Raw genomic sequence first — 11,890 nt, 5'->3', positions numbered from 1 at the left:
ATTCTCTATTATAAAACACTTCAGAATCAGAATTTAAGGAAACAGGTAGACATCCACCAGCAATATTGGCTATAATAATATTCTTTAGTGTATTTATTAATTCCTAAGGCAATGACAATGGTAAACTTGTAAAACTTGATAACATATATTCAGAAAGAATCATAACAATTCTGTTACTCTATTTTAAGTAACTAAAAATTACTTCAAATTTTAAATGTTTCCAAGGCTTAAGTTCTTTTATTGTGCTTTGAAGAGCTAGCAATACTGGGGATGAACTGCAAAGAACAAGATTAACATTACTTCTGCCAGTCTCACTCTATGTAGCAGAAAGCAAAATGAAATTGACTTGATGCTATCAATTGTCGTTTCATGGTCCGTTCCACATGCTAGTAGAGCAGCAAACTGAAGCCAATAGGTTGTGTCCATTTTAATTTACTCTGTCCAGGAGTGTGTTCTACAACATATGGTAGAGAAATACATTAAGCAGTTAGCAGATTTCTGCTTTTGGTAAGGATTTGTGTGTGTGCAAGTCAGGATTAACATTTTGTATTCTAAAGATGATGAAAGGGTCCCAAGGCTTTCATTCAGGATATTCTGTGATTATTCTGCTTCCGGAAGAGAATGTGTACATTATATTCAGCATTCTCTGTGAAACAACCAAAGTTTTCCTAATGTAAATAATACTACGCCTGAAATCGTTGTGCCTTTGTTTGTGGAGCCACACAGCTATGGGGAACCATAGCTTTCTCTTTGTTATTGAAAACGGCACTGGCCACAAGTATTTGTGACAAGGTGAGTGCTGGAATCCAACTATGTCTCATAATAGGCATGTAACGGGACGTGTTACTGCCCTATGAAAAGGAATAGACTGATTTTGAATAAGAAATCTCACGACCTATTACAGAGGCAGATATCACTTAAGGGAAGGGAAGGTACAGGGTCTTTCAGGTCCCTAGAGCTGGGGTCATCAAACAGCCCACAGAGGTTGTTTGAGCAGCCCATGAGCTGCCCGCTCACGTGCTACACTAAAGCGGCATGGGGACTCGCTTCCGTGGTGTTGAAAATCGCATACACACACACACAGGCCCACAGAGGGATTTCCATGCGACTGATCCAGCCCAGGCAAGATATACCTTGCTGACCCCTGCCCTAGAGGAAGGAACGTAATACCTTGGTTGCCGAACGCAATCCCTTCTGGAAGTCAGTTTGACTTGCAAAAACGTTCAACAACCAAGGCGCGGCTTCCGATTGGCTGCAGGAGCTTCCTGCACTCAGTTGGAAGCTGCAGAAGCCATGTCAGACGTTTGGGTTCAAAAGAACATTTTTCACACCCACTTCCAGGTTTGTGGTGTTCGGGAGCCAAAATGTTTGACTTGCAAGGCATTCAGGGTCCAAGGTACAACTACATAATGGGTGGTTCCTGATGGGGATTGGATGTGGAATCAGTGCTCTTCATGTCTGCATATTTGTTCACAGCTTCCACGTGATATAGGATGTCATCAAAAAGCCAGATCATACATTTGTTTGCACTTCTTTTGGATTTCTCCTTTCTGAGGAAAATCCAGTGCAGTCACTGCTGGTGTGTGTGGTACCTTGGTTATCATTTTTTTCCTGGTTGTTTTTTCCCCCTGCTGGGTGGTCTATTATTTCTGTGGTGTCATTTCAGTGGGTGGTCTGTTGCCACACCCCTCATCCTGCTTGCTCGTCATCTAAGCACAACCTAGCCATTTTGTTTCTGGCAGCCCCCAATATGAAAAGAAATACACCTCTTTCCATTGATTGCCACATGCCGAAGGCATGTCCAGATCTGATAAGATATTCTCTCAAGGGCTCCACGCAGTAAAGGTGGAGGATTAACTGTGAGGTTGCAATAACTGCAATACATACATTCGTTGATGATTATGCCTTGCATAAGACATCTTTATCATTATTGCACAAGACCTTAGAATTTGCGTGTGTGTGTGTGTGATGGATGTTCCTTCCTACTCTTCTCCTCCAAAAAGCACAAACTTCATTTTGCCTGCACTGAAATATCACAGCTGGCTGCATAAGGACCGTAGTGTTTCCTATTGGAATCACGGATATTTTTTTAAAGGTGCATATGCACAGAATGAAAAATGGTAGTTGCGAGCAAAGGAGAAGTGATTGACAGGAGGAACCAGATGCATTTCATGAAGCTCCACCCAGTGCTGTGGACAGTAAGTGGCAGCATGGTAGTGAGCATTATGATGCAGGGATGAGGAAGAGACCAGGCATCTGAGGAAGCAAAGGCGCCAAATGTATGCATAGAAACATCAGATCTGTATGCGAGTCTGGAAGCACTCAGTGAAAGCAAACTGCCTGGAACCACAGTCTCAGGTGGCACCTATAAGTATCCATTCTTGTACAGATAGCAACACTGACTTGCAGGGCCAGCATTGTCTTAATAGTCCTCTTTTTTATTGTAGTGTGTGGGGAAATGTACAACAATGCACCAGTTCTTCGACAGATAGTGTGCATGTTATAAGATCCATGTTTGCAAATGAATTGTCTTGTATGAGAGGAATAAGTGATATAAGCAAATTATGCAAATGTCATTAAATAGGCTACAAAGGCAATAAAAATACTCAAAGGTTAAATGAATGGCAGCAGGGGGACAAAGGAGTGGAGAGCAGCACAGTCCAGATTTAACCAGGACTTGCACTCATGCAAAACCTAAGCGTAAGCAATGCAAAATCAGCATAAGCATTGCCACTGGTAAAAGCAACAGCTGTATCAAGAGAGATCTCTGTATTAGGAAGACATGAAAAGTTATTAAGTTTGAAGAGAAACCATAAGTCAGATTACAGCTTCCAGCCATTCAAAGATGTGATGATCAGGTATTACACCTGGAGGAACAAATTTATATCAGTTGATATCTGATTGTATCCCCTCGGCAGTTTGGGAGACAGCAGCAGGGAGAGAGAGAGAACTTTTTTGAGACAGGGGCAGTCACCATTTAAAACATTTCATACTAGTACATGCGTGTATCAGTTCAGCCCTCTCCTCCAAGATAAACTCTCTGCAATTATTTTGATTGGATTATCTTCAAAACAACTAAACTGCCAAATTAGGGCCACAATTCAGAGCACAATACATCAGTGCTGTGTGGCTGGTTGAATTGCTGCAGCAGTATTTTTCTAAAGAATGAGCATTTATGATTGCATAGGTATTCACTAAAACAAGAATCTTTCATTACTCTGTTATTCCTTTGAGTATTTATGTAGCAGCTGTACTTTTGTCCCCATTTATTTGCTGTTTATTTTTCATCAAACAGCCCCAAAGGCAGCTAACAATCATTTAAAACATTGATAGCAATGTATAAAGGGTTTGATCGTGATTCTAGCAAGATGCTATGTAACAGTAAATTAAAAGACAGACCCTACACAAAGGCTTATAGCCTACTAAAGACTTGGCATGTTAACAGAAGAACTGGGAGGAAATAAGAATGGTGAGTCAGAGAACACAATGAGTAAGAGAGAGGTTTTGAGGAGTCACCTAAATGGGGGAATTCTACCTAATGGAGGAAAAGAGTTGGATGACACAAGAGGATGAGCATTCCAGATATAAACCGTGGCAGGGGAGATGTATGAGGGTGCAGAAAATGACGGTAATCAGTCTTGACTAAATAGTCAGTGCGATAAGAATGAAGAACCTGGAAGAGAGCTTTAGAGAGAGAAAGATCTGAGGGAACGAGTGTCCTGGTCTTGGACGGGATTTCCAGGAACCGTAAAGTGAAGATGAGAAGAAAGAAGAAATCATTGCAGAGAATAAAAAGAAAGCAATGCAATCTGAATGATAAGCAGACAATATCAAACAAACAGTTTATTATTTACTTATTTATTTATACCCCACCCATCTGGCTGGCTTTCCCCAGCCACTCTGGGCAGCTCCCAACAGAATATTAAATACACGATAAAACATCAAACATTAAAAACTTCCCTAAAGAGGACCGCCTTCAGATGTCTTCTAAAAGTCAGATAGTAGTTTATTTCCTTGACATCTGATGGGAGGGCGTTCCACAGGGCGGGTGCCACTACCGAGAAGACCCTGTGCCTGGTTTCCTGCAACCTCACTTCTCGCAGTGAGGGAACCGCCAGAAGGCCCTCGGCGCTGGGCCTCAGGGTTCGGGCTAAACACATCCGTGATTTCTAAATTCAGTAGAATGCAGTTAATGATGGGTTCACCAAATAATATAGTAATCCTAATCGGCCAATAATAACATGACATCACTGGGGTGTGAAGGAGGTTTGATGACTTCTGGGGATCTTGTTATAACATGAGGTGACTATAATCCACTAACAGGACACAGCAGCAAAGAAGACAAAATTAACTGATAAATAAACTATAGCATACTGAGCAGGGAATGCGAAGGATAAATTACCCTTGTTCAAGATCTGATAAATCATTTGTTAAACTATGTCCACCATTCCTTGTTCATGGAAGAATGACTTCAATTTGGAACAGGTTCAAAGAACAATTGAAATAACTGGAGGAAAGGACTAGCTCCTGGAGAGCAGAGGTAAAATAAAGAATCTCTGTTCAGTTTAAAGGATTATATAATGGAAACCCAGTAAAATGGGAAGAGGTAGAATAATTTTTTGCACTGAACCCAAAGATTCATGTGTGCACACATCTTAGTTCATCACAACTTACCCTATATCTCAGTTTCAATGTAGGGAACTGATTCATAAGCACAAAGAGGAGAGTGCATGGCTTGTCTGTCAGCATTGAAAGTAGCAGGAAAACTGTATTGAGCAGGAGACAATCCCCACGTGTTGGAATTCTCACTCCGAGAAAATATTAATGGAACAGGCATTTATTTAGAAGAGCTAATAATTATACTCTCTCTCATATTACAGTGAAAGAGAAGTCATAGGTATAAAGCTCTGGAATTGGTTTTTTGCCACCAATTTAAATGTCAGGAACATGGTATTAGTCTGCATACAATTAAGATCTGAAGAGCCACTGCCAATCAGCGTAGAGAGCTTAGTATAAGTCGGTTTCCTATATTTTTATTCCACACACAAACTATTGGTGTTGTGACATATCATAAATGAATTATATTAGTCAAGTGAATTCCTCTTAGAACCTCACAGATGTTTATTATGTTATTACTAGAGAGGAATTAATTAGCTCTGTTATCACTTTGGTGCTCTTTCCCACACTATTTTGTATATTCAGCATCATCTGTTGCAGTTCCTCACTTCCACATAGGAACTGTGTTGTTATCAATGTTTTGATATCTCGTGCTTTTCTGGGTTTGTTTGGTGTGGGTTTTTTAGTGATGTTAATATTACTGCAGATGTTCAGTAAATTGAGTGTTGCCAGATTTCTTTACAAGCTCTCTAGCTTTACAATCCTCTGAAAGGCCTAAAACTTCACATTTCCTTTTTGACTAATATCTGTATACAGATGCCCATCCTTGTCTTTAGTAAGAAGTCGTTTTGTTTAGTTATCTTTTTTAAAAAAAATGTTGGCATTCCTGTTCATCCGAGCTGCCAGAAACTCACATGATCATATTTGCTATGCATCAGTTCATAATACTTTATTTGGAAGAGTTTCCCTTTTATATAACTCTCTTTGCAACTCCATAATAACATTATACAGAGCCTTGTAATTTCCTTGACAAGAAATCCTAGGAGGATTAAGATCCTAGATCTCATTACAAGATTTGAGCAATGGATGCAAATTCAGTTTAGTACTTAAACACTTGGAGAGTGGGACAAAATACAGTCTGAACCTACGCAGAGTACAGCATGCCTAAGCCAATTGAATTCAGTGGGCTTAGACATGCCTAACTCTATGAAAGATTGCAGTTTTAGCTACTTTGTGCTTAAAGTGTTTATTTTGGAGCATGTTACTTTCATCTGGACAGAGGCGTACCAAGGGGCTGGTGAAATTGGCCCCTGCCAAAATGAGGGACTGTGTTACACACCCCTTCCCCTGAGTAATAAATAACTTTCCCATGTTTATAAGATTTTGTACTTTTATATATGATTTTAGGATTTCTTCTAGAGCAAAGCACTGTTTGTCCAGTCTGGAGGGGGATGAGAGAAAGAGAGAGCATTTAAAGGTGGGGGGGCAATAACACAGCCTTTGATTTGGGGTCTCCATCAGCACCTCATTTAGGACGGTGCAAGTGGTTCCCCCCCAGAGGGCTCCAAGCCAAAGGTGTGCAAAAAAAGCAAGTGTGCCAAAAGGAATTACAGTATTGTGAAAATAATAAATATCCGGGGGGGACCACATTTTGTCCTCGCTCAGGGAACGATATTATCAAAGTCCACCTCTGCATCTGGAAAACCCTTCTTCACATTCATTGCCTTTTACTTAAAAGAATTACCTACAATTCTGTCTTTTATAATTTAATCATGAACAGACAGGGCTAGGGTTGCCAACTACGTATTTTACTTGCTGCATTGGGGGTTTGTTCAATAAAACAGGGTCAGGGATTAATGTTTATTTTCTTCTTACCTCAGTGTTTCCAGGTTTTGCCCTTGATGAGCCAAAACTTAGTGAGCTGCAGAGTTTGACATGAAAAAATACTACATGGCATCCCATGAACCACTCAAAATGTTGTGCTCCATTCTCTAAACCCGTAGTGGGGCAGAATTGTGGAGCTGCTCTCCCAACACTGGTGTTGCTACAGCTTACCTCTACAGGGCTGGTGTGGGGGCAACGGAGCGGCCAGACAGATTACGGCTTCATAGATGCTCTGCCAGAACCAACCAAGTCCCCTGTTGATGCATCTGCTCAACCCCAATCTTATCCCCATCCTGGCCCATCACAGGCACTTAATCTACAGCAACACTAGTGTAAAGCTGCTTATTGTCCCCCTGCTTATTTAACTTATATGCAGAATTCATCATGCGAAAGGCTGGGCTGGATGAATCCCAAGCCGGAATTAAGATCGCCGGAAGAAATATCAACAACCTCAGATATGCAGATGACACGACCTTGATGGCAGAAAATGAGGAGGAATTAAAGAACCTTTTAATGAGGGTGAAAGAGGAGAGCGCAAAATATGGTCTGAAGCTCAACATCAAAAAAACGAAGATCATGGCCACTGGTCCTATCACCTCCTGGCAAATAGAAGGGGAAGAAGTGGAGGCAGTGAGAGATTTTACTTTCTTGGGCTCCATGATCATTGCAGATGGTGACAGCAGTCACGAAATTAAAAGACGCCTGCTCCTTGGGAGAAAGGCGATGTCAAACCTAGACAGCATCTTAAAAAGCAGAGACATCACCTTACCAACAGAGGTCCGTATAGTTAAAGCCATGGTTTTCCCAGTAGTGATGTATGGAAGTGAGAGCTGGACCATAAAGAAGGCTGATCGCCGAAGAATTGATGCTTTTGAATTATGGTGCTGGAGGAGACTCTTGAGAGTCCCATGGACTGCAAGAAGATCAAATGTATCCATTCTTAAGGAAATCAACCCTGAGTGCTCACTGGAAGGACAGATCCTGAAGCTACAATACTTTGGCCACCTCATGAGAAGAGAAGAGAAGACTCCCTGGAAAAGACCCTGATGCTGGGAAAGATGGAAGGCACAAGGAGAAGGGGACGACAGAGGACGAGATGGTTGGACAGTGTTCTCGAAGCTACAAACATGAGTCTGACCAAACTGCGGGAGGCAGTGGAAGACAGGAGTGCCTGGCGTGCTCTGGTCCATGGGGTCACGAAGAGTCAGACACAACTAAACGACTAAACAACAAAGTGTAAAGCTCCACAGCTTTAGCCCCCCACACCAGATGCTACCTGCTCTGAACCTCTCAAAACTTAAAAGAATAACCCTGTTGGATCAGACCCAAGGTCTGCAGTATGCTATTTCCACAGAAGCTCACCAGATGCCTATTGGGAGCTCACAAGTAGACCATGAATACAACAGCTCTCTGCCACTGTTGTTCCCCAAGGGCAAATATTTAGAATCATGTTGCTTCTGATGCTGGAGACAGGAAATGGCCATCATGACTAGAAGCCATTGATTACCTTATCTTCCATGAATTGTCTAATCCCTTAGAGAGATTTAAGCTAATACCTATTACAACATAGTGTGGTAGAGAATTTCAGTTTTGAAGAGCAATTCCTATTGTTTGACTGAATCTTCGACTATGTGAGTTCTAGTAATATGGTAGAAGGGAAAAACCTCTTTCTATTCACACTATACAAATTCTACACTTCTATCACATGCTCCTTTAATCCTTTTTTTTCTCATTGAAACATCCCAAACATTGTAAACTTTCCTCATAGGGGAGTTGCTCCAACTTTTAGATCCTTTTTGTTGACCTTTCCTGTACCTTTCCATGTATGCAGTATACCAGGTGTGGTCACATCATAGACTTGTATAAAGCAATTACAAAATTGTCAGGTTTGTTTTTTTACCTTTTCCTAGTTGTTACTACTGTATGTTGCTCTTTGACAACAGCCTGACACATTTCGTCTATGTCTTAATTGAGCTGTCCACACTGACTCCAATATTTCTTTCCTCATCAGTCACTACCAGTTCAGACCCCATTAGTTTGTATGTGAATTTAGGAGTTTTGCACATGAAATACCGGTAGGTGGAATTTCTGAGAAATCTATATTGAAGGCCTGCATATTCAGCCTTCTGCCTAGCAAACCTTGCTTCCAGAACCAAATCTGCTCTTCACCCATGCCTTCTTAAATCAAAGTCATTGACAACATATGAACCATTGGTCCATGTAGCTCAGTACTGTTTTTTATTAATATATCACACAAAAGAAAAAGAAAAATATCACAACAATATCACAACATTGTTACAAGGTATCTCTACTTTATACTGTACTTTAAAATGAAGCAGTTAAGTTTCAAATAACACATTACCCCCAGCAAACAATAGCTTATATCTTTATTACATCATTACAATGAATAGCCTACCTTCCACTTCATAATAAAAATACTCCATCAGTACTTTCTATTAACTCCCGTATTACCCAAGATCTATTTAACAAAGTGTTAGAGATTGAATCTGGAACCTCACTGGTTAATTGCTGTGCTAGGACACCACACCAAATCAGTAGGGCTCATTTCTTAGTAAACACATATGTGATTCAGTTGTTAATGTTCTATCATCAAACTCTTTTTGAGACTTATATGAATGAGTATGGTGTTTTGTGAGTGTACTTCAAATCACCATACTGAAACATTATGTTTGGTACAATTTATGAATTAATGAGATGAAATAATGAATACTGAAGAATGGTAGAAACACTATGCCCTATGCAGCCATTTGAAGACTCAAATACACTAATTAGAACTGTGGGAGAAGAGTTGGGCTGTGCTCACCTCTCACTGCATCACTCCATTGATCAGACCACCCACTCCACATATTGGGAGGAAAAGATCTGAACTGAGCAGTCTGCTTTGCACACGTAAGCCCACGGCTCCCTTCCTTCCTGTACAGCAAAGCTCTGCTCCTAAGACACAGGAAGCAAGTTGGCCCAGCTGGTTCCTGGATCCTGGATACAGGAGCCAAGATCCCTTTGGACCCCCCAATAACATATTTGAGGGGGCTGTCCCCTCAAAGTTGATGGACACTGCCATTCAAGTGTTGTGTGGTCAATTATGCAGAGCAGGGCTTACCTGGGGTCTGCATTATTTTATTCAAGTTGGCACCCCTGGTCCTAGAAAACGGCTGTTTCTCGATCCTTTGTATCACTTAACTTTGACTACAATAGTCTTTTTTAACTTGATGGGTGGGGGGCTCAGTCACACTCAGCTGACCTTAGGCAAGGCTCTGGCCCCTCTACCACCCCTCACCTCAAGGCAGATCTACACCTGAAAGCATTTACCCATATCTCATCCCTTGGTGCCTTTCAATTTGGTAATCTTTCGTAATAAGGTGCCCTGCGCGAGGCCAAAATCTGGCACCCCAAACGGATCTTCTCCATTTTGCACCCCACTCAGAGCATGGCACCCTGTGCAAGGGGCGGGGGACCACCCGTACTACCCTAAATCCAGAGCTGCTTTCAAGTCAAAGCAGTGTCCTGCCTGGGAGAGGGGGAGCACTGGCTGCAGTGCTAAATCTTCAGTTGCTTTCGTTCAGACGTGCAAGTCCTTGCTTGACGCAGCAGTAGATGATGGGCTGAGATAACCAGAGCAGAACTATTCCTGCCCTGGAGTCAAGTCTTTGCAGTATGGAACCGTATGGGCAATTCCAGGAAGAGATGGTCAGAGATTATGAAGTCTTTCCCGGGTTGGGGGTGGCAGAAAGGTCACCATTCCTGCGAGCCACTCGGATGGGACCAATGGTGCTTTCGCTGCACTTATTTATTATTATTATTATTTTCCTGCTACAGCTGCATACATCCCCCCACCCCACTTTATTATGACCACCTCCTCGGCCTTATTTCGTTCGTAATGAACCGTATCTCTCCCTTTCTTTTTTTGACTGAAAGAAAAGGGCGGGCAACAGCCACCGCCAAGCACCGTGAGAGAGAGTGAGGGAAGGGAGGTGTGCGCTTCGCCGGCGTTGACTTCCAGCCCTCTCTCCCCGACCCGGCCCGCGTCAGCTTGCCCGGCTGGTTCACCTCCTTGCCCTGCCTGCGGCGTGGAGGGTGAAGCAGCCAAAAAAGGAGGCGGCGGCGGGTTGAGATTGTCCCCTGAAGGGACTCTGCGGAGGTTGGCGGGAGAGAGAGAGGGTTGCCTGAGGGAAATGAGTGGGCGGGCGGCTGGGGCTGGATCCAGGCAGGCATGAGGCGGGAGAGAGAGAGGGCTCCTTATGGGCGGGCGGGAGCGGGGATGTTCCGCGGGGAGGGAGCGGCGGTTGGCGAGGGAGGGAGGGAGCTCCTCAGAAGGGCTGCGCTCTCTTTCTCTCTTCCCCCACACAATTCCCCTCAGGGAGACGGGGAGGGAGCGGGGCAGACACGCACCCGGAGCTCCGCCCGCCCAGGGAGGCAGGAGTTCCAGGAAGAGCCAGGGAGGCAGGCGGTTTCCCTCGCTTGCTTGCGCGCCCAGAGACTCCTCGCTCCCCACCTCGGAGGCTTGGCTCCTTCCTCAAGGCGGGGCGGCTTCTCGCGTCAGACCCCTTTCGGGGCGGGGAGGCGGCGAAAAAGAGGAGGAGGAGAAGCGTAGAAAAGAGCTGTGCCGCGTTGCGAGACTGAGAGAGAGAGAGAGAGACGGAACGCGGCGGCTTCTCCTCACGGGAACAAAGAGGCGCGAAAGCGAAGGCTGAGGGGGAAGGGGGGGCGGGAAGAAGGAAGGAAGGCGGGCGGGCTCCTTTGCTTTCTTTCCCTTCTCTCTCTCCAACGGCCACCGCGGAGATGGTGAGTTTAACGGGGGTGGGGGTGGGAAGGGGAGGGAGCGCCCCTTGTCCCCGGCGGTGCCGCGCTGCCTTCCCGGGGCCTGGGGGGCCGGGTTAAGACGCTCTCGGGAGACGGAGCCTTCCTTCCCTCCCTCCCTCGGCGCCTACTCTCTCTTGTGAGGAGAGGGCTGTGTGCGAGTCCGCTGTTTGTCCACCTTTGGTAACGAGACACCGCCGCCAGTTAAATCTCCATAGAGACCGCACTCGCCCTCCAGCGGTCTCCCGGGTATGGGAAGCCGGTGCCTTGTGTGTGTTTTTAATGCATGTTTTCCCAAGACCAGGGAGAGCCTTTACACACTTCCCCCCACCTCTCCCCCCCTTTTTTGCGTTTGTGTGTTTGTAGATGGGCTTCTCCGCCTGCCTTGTGTGTCGAGGTGTTGCGTCTCCTATAACGTATCCTATGCACGTACTGGAAGCCATAATGTTTAATTTACAGCTCTCCGGATCTCAAAAGGAAGGCGCTCTGTCTGTCAAGTTCGGCTTGGTTATTATTTCTTTCTGCCTTACAAAATCCTTTTCCTTGTGCGCCTTGGGCTTTCTCCTCGTGT

At 44.2% G+C, this 11,890-nt stretch overlaps 1 protein-coding gene across 3 annotated transcripts in view; it reads left to right on the top strand.

The window, feature by feature from the left end:
* Positions 1 to 10,048: 10,048 nt before the first annotated feature.
* SH3RF1 (SH3 domain containing ring finger 1) overlaps positions 10,049 to 11,890 on the top strand; it is a 49,502-nt gene continuing 47,660 nt past the window's right edge. For 2 of the 3 annotated variants that reach the window (XM_081926008.1, XM_081926006.1), the window contains exon 1: positions 10,226 to 11,304. The gene's annotated coding sequence lies outside the window, so the exon portion shown is untranslated. The other variant, XM_081926007.1, reaches the window with a different exon arrangement.

Source organism: Podarcis melisellensis (assembly GCF_964234715.1).
Source record: "Podarcis melisellensis genome assembly, chromosome: 9".
In the NCBI taxonomy this organism is placed as follows: domain Eukaryota; kingdom Metazoa; phylum Chordata; class Lepidosauria; order Squamata; family Lacertidae; genus Podarcis; species Podarcis melisellensis.
The sequence above is the reverse complement of the archived record's forward strand: the minus strand, read 5'-3'. Positions and strand labels throughout refer to the sequence as shown.